Consider the following 14,379-nt stretch of genomic DNA (forward strand, 5'->3'; position numbering starts at 1 on the left):
AAAGATATAGTTTTCAATCAAGGGTTAAGTATGGCAATTGTGATCTTTGTTAGAATAACCTAAATGAACACCGAAAGCCCATGAGTGGGAAAAGGCAGTTTTGCTTGACCATACTGGTAGGCAACAGAGTTGAAAATCCAGCCTGAAACAGTCAGGTCACATGAGTCTTCTCTTTCTAGCCTAGGGAATTTGTATGATTAATGAATACTTTTGGTGTCTAAAGACATTGTTCATAAGAAGAAGAGTATCCCATGTGATCTTTGTTAGAATAACCTAAATGAACACCGAAAGCCCATGAGTGGGAAAAGGCAGTTTTGCTTGACCATACTGGTAGGCAACAGAGTTGAAAATCCAGCCTGAAACAGTCAGGTCACATGAGTCTTCTCTTTCTAGCCTAGGGAATTTGTATGATTAATGAATACTTTTGGTGTCTAAAGACATTGTTCATAAGAAGAAGAGTATCAAATTTTAAAGAAAATATTCTCAGCTGGGCATAGTGGCTTTGTAATTCCAGCAGTCACGATGCTAAGGCAGGAAGATTGTCATGAATTCAAATTTGAGGCTAGCCTGAACTACATAGTAAGTTCAACACCAGCCTGAGCTAGAGTGAGAACCTCAAAAAATAAAAAGAAGAAAATATTCTTGATGAGATAGTTAAGATTCTAGAGACCAGAAATAAACTCTGAACAAGAATCCAGGAAAAATTTCAGTCATCTTAAAACAATTTTTGGATAGCAGTCACAGATTACAAAACATTGTAATTTTGCAAACTATGTTTTATAGCTCTACAGAGAATTCAGCTTTTGCTTGGGGAAGCAATTCATAAGCCTTTGGGTTACGAAAAGACATTACACACATTAATATATAGATGTGGTGAGGGCCAAGCCAGTCTGTGTATTAAAGACATTTGGAGCTGTGTTGTATTTCAGTGTATTTCAGCCTTAGCCTTTGCCCAGCAAGCATGAAACCCTGGGTTCTGTCCCTAGCAACACACACACACACACACACACACACACACACACACACACACACACAAGATTCTGTTATTTGGATGTAGAGCGCATAAGTGGTTATCCAATTATTCTGCTTGTAGGGAACTCAAAGTCATGGCACTGAATTACTTTATTTAAATAACTATAAACTATGGTGTTCTCAGTAGGCAAAAGCATTGTCACCAATAAAAACCCACCTGGCTACAGTTGCATTTTCTTACAGTTGTGAGCTCTGGAAGTGGCACTGGCATGCATCTTAGCATACTAACTTCCCCTAGGACTGAGTCAAGATCAGCTACCAAATGGGACCTGAGTCCAAGCTGACCATTCACTAATCTCTCTACCCTCTCGCTCCTCTCTTCCTTCAGGCCACTGCTGGGTTGCTCCTCAAACTCTAAATTCCCCCATTTGAGAAGCCCCTTAGTCATTGTGAAATTTCAGCCTCAACTGCTGGAGGAAATATTCCTTTCCAGGCTTTGCCTGAGCATTCAGGGAAATGCCTTGGGCTTTGAAAGTGATGGCCCCTCCTGCTCATTCTGTGTCAGCTCCTGAGGGAATTGAGTTTCCTCTTCTTGCTGAACTGAAAGTGATGGGGTGGGGTGGCTACTCCATTTCCGGTTCAGCACCCCTCCAATTGATGAGCTGCCAATGACTTCTTACTGACTTAACCCCCCAAATGAGCACAAGTCAAGACTAAGAAGAACATTTATTTTTTCCTTGCTTAGGGACATTGTTCCTAAAGGTTAAAAATAAAGCCCACACTACATGTTGCTATTGGTGTGGCTCCTCCCTCCAAAGGACATGTCCTGCTGATTGATGGATTTAGTCTTTCCAAATACTTTATGTCCTGGCTCTAAGCCACTTTCTGTTTCCCATAAGGAGGGAAAAACATGATGTCAAATTGAAACTCCTCTCCTCTTAATTCTGAGTTTGTTCTGATGGAAGTCTATGTGGCTCCCTGTCTGGAGACCAGGTAAGGAACCTGGACCACAACAGTGATAAATGCTAACCACTAGATCACCAGGGAACCACACACGTGGCACCTGAACAGGGACCTGAACCTCAGGGCAGAGACACCCCCCACAATCAGGACATTTTAATTTCCCTGCATCTGTTCCCAAGCCCCCCCCCCCCCCCGCCCGCCGGGGCTGGACCCCATGGGAATTTCCCGAAGTTACATTAGTAATAATGCAATATTTTACTGAATGGGACAGCCATTTTTCCAGGTGGAGAAACTCACTCCCATGCTTTAACACGACATACTCTAACTTGTCCAATAGCCCAGTTATCCTATCTTCCTCACCTTCAGAAATTTCTAAGCCTGAGCCCAAACTCTTTTCAAACCCCTCCACTTCAGAAATCTCCTCTTTCAAAGACTTAAGATTCCGTTAGCCCTTCAGATCTCCAAGTCCCTCTGTCTGCCTGAGCCAAGAGCTCCCTGCACCTGCCAGTCCTGACTGCATAGGGTCCCCTGTGAAGTTGGGTGGCAATAACAATGTTTTTTAAATGTATTTATGAAGAGCATGGAGAGCTGAGGGAGAAGTGCAAACTCCTATCTTTTTAAATTTTAAAATATTTTATTATTTTTATTTTATGTATATGAGTGTACTGCTGGTATGTATGTAAATATACCCATGTCACGCTATGCCTGCGGAGATAAGAAAAGACAGACAGAGCCCCTAGAACTGGAATTATGGACAGTTGTTAGCCTGGTGCCATGTGGGTTCTGGGAGTTGAACCTGGGTCCTCTGTAAGAGCAGCCAGGACTCTTTACCCGCTGAGCTGTCTCTCCAGCCCCTCCTATCATTTTTAAAAGAACTCACAAAAGTTTCAAACAATTCTCCAGCCAGATGGCCTTAGTTTCATTTTGTCTCATTCTTATTTTTTGGTGTCCCTGGCAACTCAGAGTGTATCCTGTGAATGACTTACCTCTCTGATGAACCATGGAGGATCTCTGCTCTGACGTTCAGGTTCCTGTTCCCGTGCCATATGTGGCTCTCAGTGGGGCAGTCACTGGACCTGAATGGATTAATCAGGGAACTCATATGATGGCTTTTTCACACACAACCCCCTGATTAACAGGTCTGTCATATTCCATTCAGACCCTGTGGCCACATAAATCTATCCTGTCAACAATAATAAATGGAACAAAATGGTACATGTCTGTAACCTCAGTATTTGGGGGGCAGAGGCAGGGGGATCACTGCAAGGTGGCCAGCCTGGGCTACACAGAAACTTCCAGGATATTCATAGTTAACGTAACAAGACCCTGTCTCAAAAACATACAAAACTCACACCAATAATTTTTAAAAGCAAATCCAGCCTCAAGCCATATTGATATACTAAAAAATTCATAAGAATACAATATGTAACCACAAGGATGAAACATTTTTACATAAAAGAACAATATAGACATGAGATACTGTCTCGAAAAATCAAAAACAGGCAAGCGTGGTGGTACATGCCTTTAATCCTAGCACTTGGGAGGCAGAGGCAGAAGCAGATTTTTGTGAGTTCCAGGGTAGCCTATTCTACATAGCTAGTTCCAGGCTAGCTGGGGCTACAGGGAGACCTTGTCTTATAAAACAAAATACAAATTAAAAAAACACCAAAAAAAGAGAAAAACCTAACTAAATAAATAGCAGTATAATTTTTGGCGGTAAATATCTAGTTTCTCTTTAAAACAGGGAGTCTTTATTTTTAGATAACCAAAATATATGAATTTGTACTCAGACTTGGTTTATAGATTTCTTGTTTATACTCAGCATATACCCATCAGTTGCTATAATAAGAAAGCCTTTCACAAAATAAATCTTTTTTAAAAAAATATTTTATGTATTATTTTTATTTTATATGTATGCGTGTATTGCCTGCATGTAGGTAAGAGCACCGGTATCGTGCAATGCCTGCGGAGGACAGAAAAGGCTGTTGGATCCCCTGGAACTGGAGTTACAGACAGTTGTTAGGATCCCCTGGAACTGGAGTTAGCTGCTATGTGGGTGCTGGGATTCAAATCCGGGTCTTCTGTAAGAACAGCCAGTGTTCTTAACTGCTGAGCCATCTCTCCAGCCCCCACAAAATAAATCTTAATACCTTGGAAGAGGGCTACAGTCTTAAGAAGTAAATTTATGTATGGTCTCTCCTATATACACATGCACACATGGGGAGAGAGGGAGAGAGGGAGGGACAGAGGGAGGGAAGAGAGGGGGGAGGGGAGACCCTCCATGGTTCATCAGAGAGGGAAGAGGAGAGAAACATGTAGGGCGAAAAGAGAAAAATAGACAATATGTCAAACATGTTGAGCATGTCTTTCTCTGGGTGGTAGCAATAAAAATAGACTAAATATGTCAAACATGCTGAGTAAATTTTTCTTAGTGGTAGCACTTTAAAATATTTCTGATGAGAGAAATCTCTCCTGTGCTTTTCAAATTTTTCTGAAACAATCTTATACTACATTTATAGTTATGAAAAAAAATCCCAAATCATCATCACCACCACCACCATCATAAATATCATCTGGATTTTTGAGACAGAGTCTCATTCTGTAGCTCAGGCTGGCCTCAAACTCATGGTGATCTTCCTGTCTCAGCCTCCAAAGTGCTGAGATTAAAAGCATGAATCATGACACCAGACAGCCAAATCTCTATTTTTAAGAAACAGTGCATATGGCAGTACATCATGCCATAAAGTAAATCTGAGTCCCCTGTTATCTCTGATGAAAAAAATATTTTTTCTGGACCTAGAGAGATAGCTCCGTGGTTAAGAGCACTGACTGCCCTTGTAGAGGACCTGGGTTCGATTCCCAGCACCCACACGGTGGCTATAAGCAGTCTGTAACTCCAGTTCCAGGGGAATCCGATGCCATCTTCTGACCTTCGAGGCATTGCATGATGCAGTGCACTCACATACATGTAGGCAATACACTTGTACTTAAACAATAAAATATTTTTAAAAAGAAAAAAATAATTTTTCTGACTTCCAGCAGGAAAAAAATAAAGTTAAAATGAGATAGTCTAGAGTCCAGAGGAATAGGCATCTACGACCGACCCAAGGAACTAATACAATCAAAAAGTTCTCAAGCCTGTGGCTGTTCTAAGAGCTAAAGCTTTTGAGAATACTTAATCTGTATAAATCAGAGGAATGTATCCGGTGACAAGTCCTCTCTCCCAGACTGTTATAAAACTCCACATATACTTAAGAAACAGCAATCGTTTAAGGGCTCCAGGCAAAGACCAAAAGCATAAAACAAATTAATGAGCATTTCTTCACAAGAAGCTGTTGCCCTTCAGTCTGAGCATGGAGAGTCTGTATTGTTCGTGTAGGGATGCCTCCACCCCCAATCCCTTCTTCTACTAGGCTGGAGGTGCCTGCCAGGTGGGACTAACAACTCAGAGCAGAAGTTTCCCTGCTGGAAGGTGCTGACTTGATTTGGGTGGAAAGTGAGAAACATGTTTCAGCAAAAATATCAAACTTTATCAGAAACAAACGGGTGAACTTTATATTCTGGAAAGCTATGCTTTAAAAAAGAAAAGTAAGCGAAATCTATTCCCAGATTTAAATGTATGTTAGAGACTTCTTTGCTGCACGCTTGCTTTCAAGAAACACTGAAGGCAGTGCTTGAGGCTGAAGTGGTCCAGATGGCATTTTAGTTCACAGGAAGAAAAGGAGAATGCCAGAAATGATAACTGTGCATAAATAAGATGAGAAGACACTTTCTTTTTCCTTCTCTTACTTTCTATTTTTGTATCTATTTTTGAGACACAATCTTATGTATCTCAGACTTACCTTAAACTTGCTATGTAGCCAAAGATGGCCTTGAACCTTCCAATCCTCCTAGGTCTGTCTCCTGAGTGCTGGGATTATAGGCATATATCACCACATTCAGATGTGTTGCTAAGGATTGAACTCAGGGGTTTGTTCATGCTAGGCAAGACTTCCGCTAACTGAGATAGATCCTTAGCCCTGTTTTCTTTAGAAGACCTATAAAGGACTAATCCTCTAACACCATGCCATCAAGTTCCATAAACATGAATATGTAATTTAATGAGAAAATGAAGCTATTTTGGAGCAAAGTTCATATACTTCACCAAATTTAAGTCATTATTAACCAAAAGTAGACCATGAAAACATGCAAAACAGTGTATTTCCTAAAGTAATCACAGGAAATTAGTACCAAAAATTATAGTTAATGAAAATAACAGTAATTAAAATGTTATATTAAAGTACGTGCTTAACATAAATAAGGCAAAAAAAAGATGAATAGAAGTCCCCAAATGGCATGAAATCTGTGGAATGCAATTATGGAAATAGCTGGCATAAATTCAGCCATATTAGTGGTACATTAAATATAAATAGGTTAAGCATGAATAAAGTGGTAGAGATGGTCAGACTGGATAAAGGAGCAAGACTCAACCATCTGCTTTCCTAAGACATGTACTTCAGATTCAAGAACACAAATAAGAGAGAAAAGGAAATGTTTGTAGATTTACATTATAAAATTTAACATAGAAAAGTTATTCTGGATTGTTTTGTAAGGGAGGCAATCTGATTACAGGAGTCCTTAGAACTCTCTCCAGTCAGAGCCAGAGAGATCAGAGAGACTAAAAGCAGAAGCAGAACTCTGTCCATTTGTGTTGGAAAAGGCTGTATGGAAAGCAGAGAAAAGCAGGAAGCTCCAGGAGCAAAGCTTGGCCTGGATCTGAGGGTGGCACGGAAGTAGACACCAGTTTTATAACTTCCAGAGAATGAGCAAAAACCTGAAGAGTCTGAAGGCAGATTCTTCCCAGGAAGCTCCCAATAAGCAGCATAGTCCCACCAACCCTCTCACGTCAGCTTTTTGAAACCCTAAGTAAAGGATCTGGTTGAGCCCACCCAGACTGTTCACTGAGAGAACTGTGATATAATAAACCCAAGTTTTTAATCTACTAAGATTTGCAAGTTTATTTCATCAATAAAAATGAATCCATATCTCCATGGAACACAGATTTGATAGCATTTGAAATATCTGGCAATAGCTAATTCAGAACTTCATTAGCTCCTATCTGTTGGAAATGTTCAAGAAATGATTTATGTAAGCATTGGGAGTTAGGGCACGGTGACTTCTAAAGTTCCTTCCACATTGATTTTGTCCTCTAAAAATGCATGTTTAATATGGGCAACTAGAACAAAAGGAATAAACTCTTAACACATACCATCACCTATATACTATTTCTTAGGTATTTGTAAACAAACATTTCAGGATTACCTTATAAATCAACTGTTTTGTCATGAATACTTTTTGAAAAGAGTGCAGTAATCAGAACCACATTTGTTTATCCCTGTCCTAACACAAACATCTGAGAGTGACTAGGTCAGGTACAGAAAAAGGTTTGTGCTACTCTGCATGATGTGAGGGTTGATGAACTAAGAAATACCTTTTAAAGATAAAATATAACTATTATGTAGTAGGTAATGGATATTTAATTTGTCATCATTATTGTCTTTTGAGACATTGCTCTGCAATATTTATCTAAATTGATTAGTACCAGGGAGTGTACTTAGTAGTTTGGAAATTCAGTGACTGAAGATAAGGATTCAGATACTTGAATCATCTAGCAGTTACTGAAGGCACCTGTCGTTAATCCAGAACCCAACCCTGTGGGCTCCGCTTCCCCCACCTGCACAGATGTGAGAATAGACACCTGTTGTTTAGCTTGCTATGGTATTGTGTTAAGACAAAATTGCTCAGTGACTTAGAAATGCCATGCTAACTAAATCAGTTAGTTTGATGTGCTGATCTCTTTTGTAGACACTAGTTCTCTCTCTCTGTCTCTCTCTTTCTCTCTCTGTCTCTCTCTGTCTCTCTCTGTCTCTCTCTCTGTCTCTCTCTCTGTCTCTCTCTCTGTCTCTGTGTGTGTGTGTGTGTGTGTGTGTGTAGTGAGTATGTGTGTATGTACTTGAAGTTTCCATCCTCCTAAGGCCTAAGCCTCCCCTAAGCTAAGATTACAGGCATGTGACACCATACTTGGCTTGTACCTTCCTTTCAATCAAAACGATTTAATCTATTGTGGTAGCCTGTTTATAGTTTATTGCTCATTTATTATATCTGCTAGAAATATAGTGCAGTCAAATTCCTTTCTCAATCAAAACAAGAATCCAGATAGCCTTACAGTTAAGATAAACCTAGTCAGAAATTACTTCTGTGAAATGTTGGACAAGTTCTGGTCTCATAAACAAAGCAAATCCCAAGTTCTTTCCCAAGGCTCCTTGGCAAGAAATGATCTCAGCTAGGGTAGGGTGTGGCCTGTTAATATGAAGTGAGGATTTCAAAAAAGACGTTGTTCCTCTCATTCCCCTAGGGAGGACAGAGGGAAAGAGTAGAATGCTGCAAAGGATTGTAAATACTTTTAAGAAATACTTAGAATCTCTAAGTCTGTAAGAAAATGATCCTTCCATGTAGGAGGTTCATGTCAGCAGTTCTCTTTCTTCCTTCCTTCTCTCTCTCTTCTTCCTTTCTTCATTGTTTTATACATTATACATTTTAATGTTTATGATAGTTATGTAATAAAAAGAAAATCTAAGGCCAGACATGGTGGTGCACGCATGCCTGTAATCCCAGCACAGGAGACTAAGCAGGAGGATCCCCCCAAGTTTAAGTTTAGCTTGGCCTACCTAGTGAGTTCCAGATCAACCAGGGCAACATAGTGAGACCATGTCTCTCTCAAACTCTCCCCTCCAAAACAAAGCCTAAAGGGGGAGGCTCCACTGGTAAAATGCTTGCCTTGCAAGCATGAGGACCTGGGTTCAATCTCCAGAACTCAGATTAAAGAAGCTGGATGTGGTACATGCTTGTAATCCTTGTACTGGGAAGGCAGGGAGGCAGGATAATTCCTGGGGCTTGCTGGCCAGCGGGCTAGCCCATTTGATAAGCTCCATGCCAGTGAGAGACCCTATCTCAAAAGGAGGTGGAAAGCGTTTCTGAGGATGACATCTGAAGTTGCCCTCTGGCCTCTGAATGAAATGTGTATACATGTGCACATGCACCTTCATACATGTACAGGTGTGTATACACACATACATATATATAAACATGCATAAAAACAATAAAATTTAAAATTTGACTTTCTTCTTTTAAAAACACTAAAAGTTATTTTGACTGAATTTGCTGCTTTTGTTATTTCATAAAAGGATGATAGGAAAGGCATCTCTGAGAACACCAACTTGGATGCAATGGCATCCTTGGTGCCCTTGCTGTGTTAGCAAAGGCAAGTCAGCTGTGTGATGGCAAACCCACAGTGTATGCAGGTCTGTGATAGTGACTATCTTTTGTCCCATAAGACAGAAGGATGGCTTATTGAAAAGAAAAATAAAAGCCAAATATGAACATCAGGAACCTCTTGCTGCTCTCAGTACAAGTCTTAAGCTGCAGTGATGCTGGGGTCTAGTGAACCAGGGCAGGATGTGAAGAACATAAGAGCAGCCAGTCATTCAGCAGGGGTGGGGGTAGGGTTGGGAAGAGACCTATAGGACCTGCCTGGTCATCTGATATACTGCCTTTTACTCCAAGTGAGGAAGTCTTGATGATTTGAATACAGAAGTGACCTAAGTCCAAAGATCATTCTGGCTGCCATATTGATGACTGAAGAGGAACGAGGGTAAAGGCATGAAGACCGGAAGAGAGACTATTACTGTAAGCCAGGTAAGAAATGATGATGGATTGGAGGAGGATGAGAGAAAATGATGAAAACCAGGAGGATTATGGGTATATTTTGAAGATGGAACCTATAAAATGTACTGAAGATCAGCTCTGGAATGAACAAAAAGAGTCAAGGATAACTCTAAGATTAAAAATTATTGTTCATGTATTGTATGCCTGTGTGTCTGTATGCATGTATGGGCATGCAGGTACCTGAGGAGGCCAGAAGAGGGTGTTGGATCCTCTGGAGCTGGAGTTAAGGCGGTTGTGAGTTACCTGAAATAGGTGTTGGGAACCATATTTCAGTCCTCTGAAAATGCAGCAAGTGTTCTAACCACCGAGTCATCTGTGAAGCCCCAACTCTAAGATATTCAGGCTGAGAAACCATAAAGATAAGAAGACTGAGAAAAGCCAGGTTTTGGAGAGATGTAGAGCTAAATCAGGAGTTCAGTTAAAGACATCTTAGTTGAGAGGCACTCATTAAGAATTCAAACACTGGGGTAAAGAGTCAGGATCTAGTTCACAGGTAGCCAGATTGGACCATGGGCAGTTTATCACAAGTATGTGAAATAAAAACATAGCCTAGATACAGGTAGATGGGTGGGTGTGGTGGTGGGAGCTTGTGACAGTTCTCTTCTGATTGTTTCTCAGTGGAAGGGAGGGCAAGTCTATTTGTTTAGAGTGAATATGGCGGAGATTACAGATGTCTGGGGAAAAAGCATGAAACAGTTACCTTGGAGGATGACAAAATGAGTGGACTAGAGAGATACAGTAGATAGTGTTTGTGTGTTATGAATTTAAATTTTGGTTCTATCTATCTATCTATCATCTATCTCTCTATCATCTATCATCTATCTATGTATCTCTATCATCTATCTATCATCTATCTATCTATCTATTATCTATCTATCATCTATCTATCTCTATCATCTATCTATCATCTATCTATCTATCTATCACTATCTACTATCTATCTATCATCTATCTATCTATCATCTATCAATATCTATTCATCCAGCTATCTATCCTCCTACACAAGAATACTAAGTACAATAATGACAGTCCAAACAAAAGGCTATGAACAGACTGGAAGCGGCCATGTATTCTGAGATGAACTGACCTCTGGGGAGGAAATGTGGGCCTCAGCCATGAAAAAAATTAAATTTCTATCATCTATCTCTATCATCTATCTATCTATCATCTATCTATCTATCACCCATCATCTATCTATCTATCTATCTATCATCTATCTCTATCATCTATCTATCTATCATCTATCATCCATCTATCTCTATCATCTATCTATCTATCATCTATCTATCTCTATCATCTACCATCTATCATCTATCTATCTATCTATCTATCTATCATCTATCTATCTATCTATCTATCTATCTATCATGTATCTATCATCTATCATCTAGTGTGTGTGTACAGGTCAGAGGATAACTTAGGCAGAATCAGTTCTCTCTTTCTACCATGTGGTTCTGGGGATTGAACATTGAAACACCAGCCTCAGTGGCAAGTGCCTTTACCTCCTGAGCCATTATGCTGGCCCTGGTTATGAATTTAAAGCCAGAAAATCAGACCAGACAGCATGATTGAATGTTTTATTCCAGTCTACATATCTATCCAAGTCTTCTACTTCAAGATCTCTCACAGGGATGCAATCAAGGTATCAACTGTGTCACCTTCTCCCATTTTTTTTTTTGTTGTATAACTGAATAGTGCAGACTGGCTAATTTAGAAATAATAGAAGATTATCTAGTTCCCAGTTCTGGAGGCTTGGAGGTCCAAGGTCAATGAGCTGCATCTGGCGAGGGGCTTCTTGCTGGCAGGGACTTTGCAGAGTCCCAAGAAATCACATGGAAAGAAGTGTGCACATTAGGAGCAGAGTCAAACTGGTTTTTTAACAGACTTTCTCTAAAAATAACCCACCGTTCATTAATCCATCCATGAGTCCTCACAACCTATTCTCATATGTCCCATTTAGTCCACTTCTTAATACACCCCAGTACGTTTTGGTGAGGACATTCAAACCATAGCAATATTGCACCACCTTTTGCATATGGTATTATTTAGAAGTGGGTCCTACCCAAAGTTAAGGAGAGAGGATTAAACAAACTCTCCTCAAATCCATATCCTTCTATTTCCCCTGATACCTAGTCAAATTAGCAGATATTATTCTTCAAATAAAAGTTTACAGACTTCTTATTCTGTGTCAGAAACTACTCTTAAATATTTTAAAATAACAATGCTCACAGAAACCTCACTAAGTAGGTCCTATCAGGATCCCTGATGGGGCCCAAAGATATCAAGTAACCCGATAAAGACATTAAACCAGTGGTTGCAGAGCCAAGATTCAAACTCATGCTGTCTGACATCAGAGATCTTACCTAGTATGCTGCTCTATGTAAGACAATTTAAATTAGGCTAATGCTGTTGGGGACAGAGAAAGTAATTAGACAACAAATCTGAGAACCAAGTAAGTCTTCCCCTCCAAGTTTTTGAGATCATGTTTATATAGCTCAGGTTGGTCTAGAACAGGAGATCCTCCTGAGTCCTGGGATGATAGTCATGTGCCACCACATACCAAGCCCAGGTAAGTTTTTGTTTTGTTGAGACAGGGTTTCACTATGCAGCCCTGGCTGGCCTGGAACTCATAGAGATCTATCTACCTCTGCCTCCCAAGTGTAGGGATTAAAGGCCTGTGCTATATGCCTGGCATGAGTTCAAGTAAGTTTTGACGTCAGAATTCTACAGTTCAGTTCTGATGCTAAGCTAATTGGCACTGGCTTTAGTTGTGACATTAGCACATTCTTCCACTATTCTTAAGTAACACAGACAAGGGAGAGATACAGCCTGGAACAAAAATTGCTTAGATAAAAACACAATAAAACCAAAACCAAACTATTTTATGAGGAAACACCAACATCCAAGAGACTATTATGGACGGTCATATAACAAAGCAGGGGGAGTGGTACAACAATCAGACAGGTGGGGGGGGGGCAGGTGCATCACTGTGAGACTGTCTATATCCAGCTAAGTAGCTTCCCAAGAATAAGCATTCAAAATTTGACCTAGAATTCACAATGGTACTGTCTTAGTTACGTGTCCGGTTGTTGAGTAAAAAATCCTGATAGAAACAATTTAAGGAAGGGCTTATTTTGGCTTACAGTTCCAGGGGGTACACTCTATCATGGTAGGGAAAGGATGGTGGCAGGAGCAGCTGACCATATCGTCTCCATAGTCGGGAAGCAGAGAGCCAAATGCTGCTGTTCAGTTCCCTTTTCCTTTTTTACTCAGGTGGGCCCCCAGTCCATGGAATGGTGCTGCCCACATTTAGGGTGAGTCTTCCAACCTAACTTAGAAAAACCTCATAGACATACACGGAGATTTGTTTCCATGGTAATTCTAAATCCTGTCAAGTCGACAATCAAGATTAACCATCACAGTAATGGACCACTTAGCTTTAAGAGAAAAAAAAAATTGGAGTTATTTATTATGATGATTGAAGATTGTAATTACTGGATTATTTTCACATGCATTGCCTGCAGAGAAAGCTTGCTGTGTAGAAATGTCTTGGTTTTATGTCTTCCTACAATTTTGTCTATAAGTAAACCACTTCACTTTTGATAAAAGGGACAGATCAAATAATGTGTAGCCAACACCCCTGGGATGAAATTCAAAGTCCACTCCTCCACACTTCAAAACCTCCACACCCTGTACTTATCACACACTGACATTCTTATCTACTTCCTAGTTCATTTCTTTTAGTTACTGATAATGCTCTTAGATTAATAAGTCTTCAAGGGTTGCACATTTACTCATTTCTGTGTATCACTCTCAGCATCCCACACGTTGTAGATAAACTTTCTAGCTCAAAATCCTCTTGAAGGACTGTGTAAGCATTAGGAGGGTGTGGAAAACACCGAGTAAAAACTTTGACATTTAACAGGGTGTATTCATTTCCCAGCATTTCAAAATATGCCCTGAGCTACAGAAAAAGTGTGGGAGGAATGGTGAGCTAAGTCAGTGTCATCTCCCGAGAGGATAATTACTTACGTCTCAGGAAGCTGTCACCAGAAAGCCAAAATGCTAGTCACCTCCACCGCCCATTTGTCTGTATCCTTCTGGAAACAGTAAGCTCATGAATCTGCTGGGCCTGTTCTGACCAAGCCTTGAGCTCAGCCAGACTGTCCTGATGCTTTGTTTGTGTTGCTGGAAAAAAATTTCATGGGCCATCACGGTGGAGGGGAGACTCCTCTGATGTGGCCTCCCCAGTACCAGCCCACTTTTCAAAACAGCTGGTGGTGGGGGGGTCATAACTGGTTATGAGAAACAAGAAACTGTGGGCAGAATGGCACATATCTGACACAGCCACAGGGTAAAACCAATCAAGCAAGTGGCTATTTTAGTTGTTAAGCAACGTATTTCATGAAATTACATTAAATTTACAATTTAGCAAAAAATGTCCATCCAAAATAATATAAGAATCATCAAATCTCATTTTCCTAGAAGACAAAACATAAAACCCATTATTAAGATACAAAATTCTTAATTAAAAATTTTTTTTATTTATTTATATTTTTATTTTTGTGTGTGCATGTTTGTGTGTGTGCATGTGCTGGGCAGGAGGTAGCATATAGAGGCCAAAGGTTGACATCAGGTGCTTTCCTCAGTCGCTCTTCACCTTATTGTTTTTTGAGATTT

At 40.1% G+C, this 14,379-nt stretch overlaps 1 long non-coding RNA gene across 1 annotated transcript in view; it reads right to left on the reverse strand.

Annotated features, from left to right (window-relative positions):
- LOC115066962 overlaps positions 1-13,868 on the reverse strand; it is a 39,783-nt gene extending 25,915 nt beyond the window's left edge. The window contains exons 1-2 of the long non-coding RNA XR_003846401.1: positions 13,732-13,868; positions 2,922-3,011 (exon numbers count right to left, since the gene is read on the reverse strand). This is a non-coding gene — a long non-coding RNA (uncharacterized LOC115066962). The remainder of the gene's footprint in view (positions 1-2,921; positions 3,012-13,731) is intronic.
- Between the last annotated feature and the right edge of the window lie 511 nt (positions 13,869-14,379).

This window comes from Nannospalax galili, unplaced genomic scaffold (assembly GCF_000622305.1).
Source record: "Nannospalax galili isolate Female #2095 unplaced genomic scaffold, S.galili_v1.0 scaffold884, whole genome shotgun sequence".
NCBI lineage: Eukaryota > Metazoa > Chordata > Mammalia > Rodentia > Spalacidae > Nannospalax > Nannospalax galili.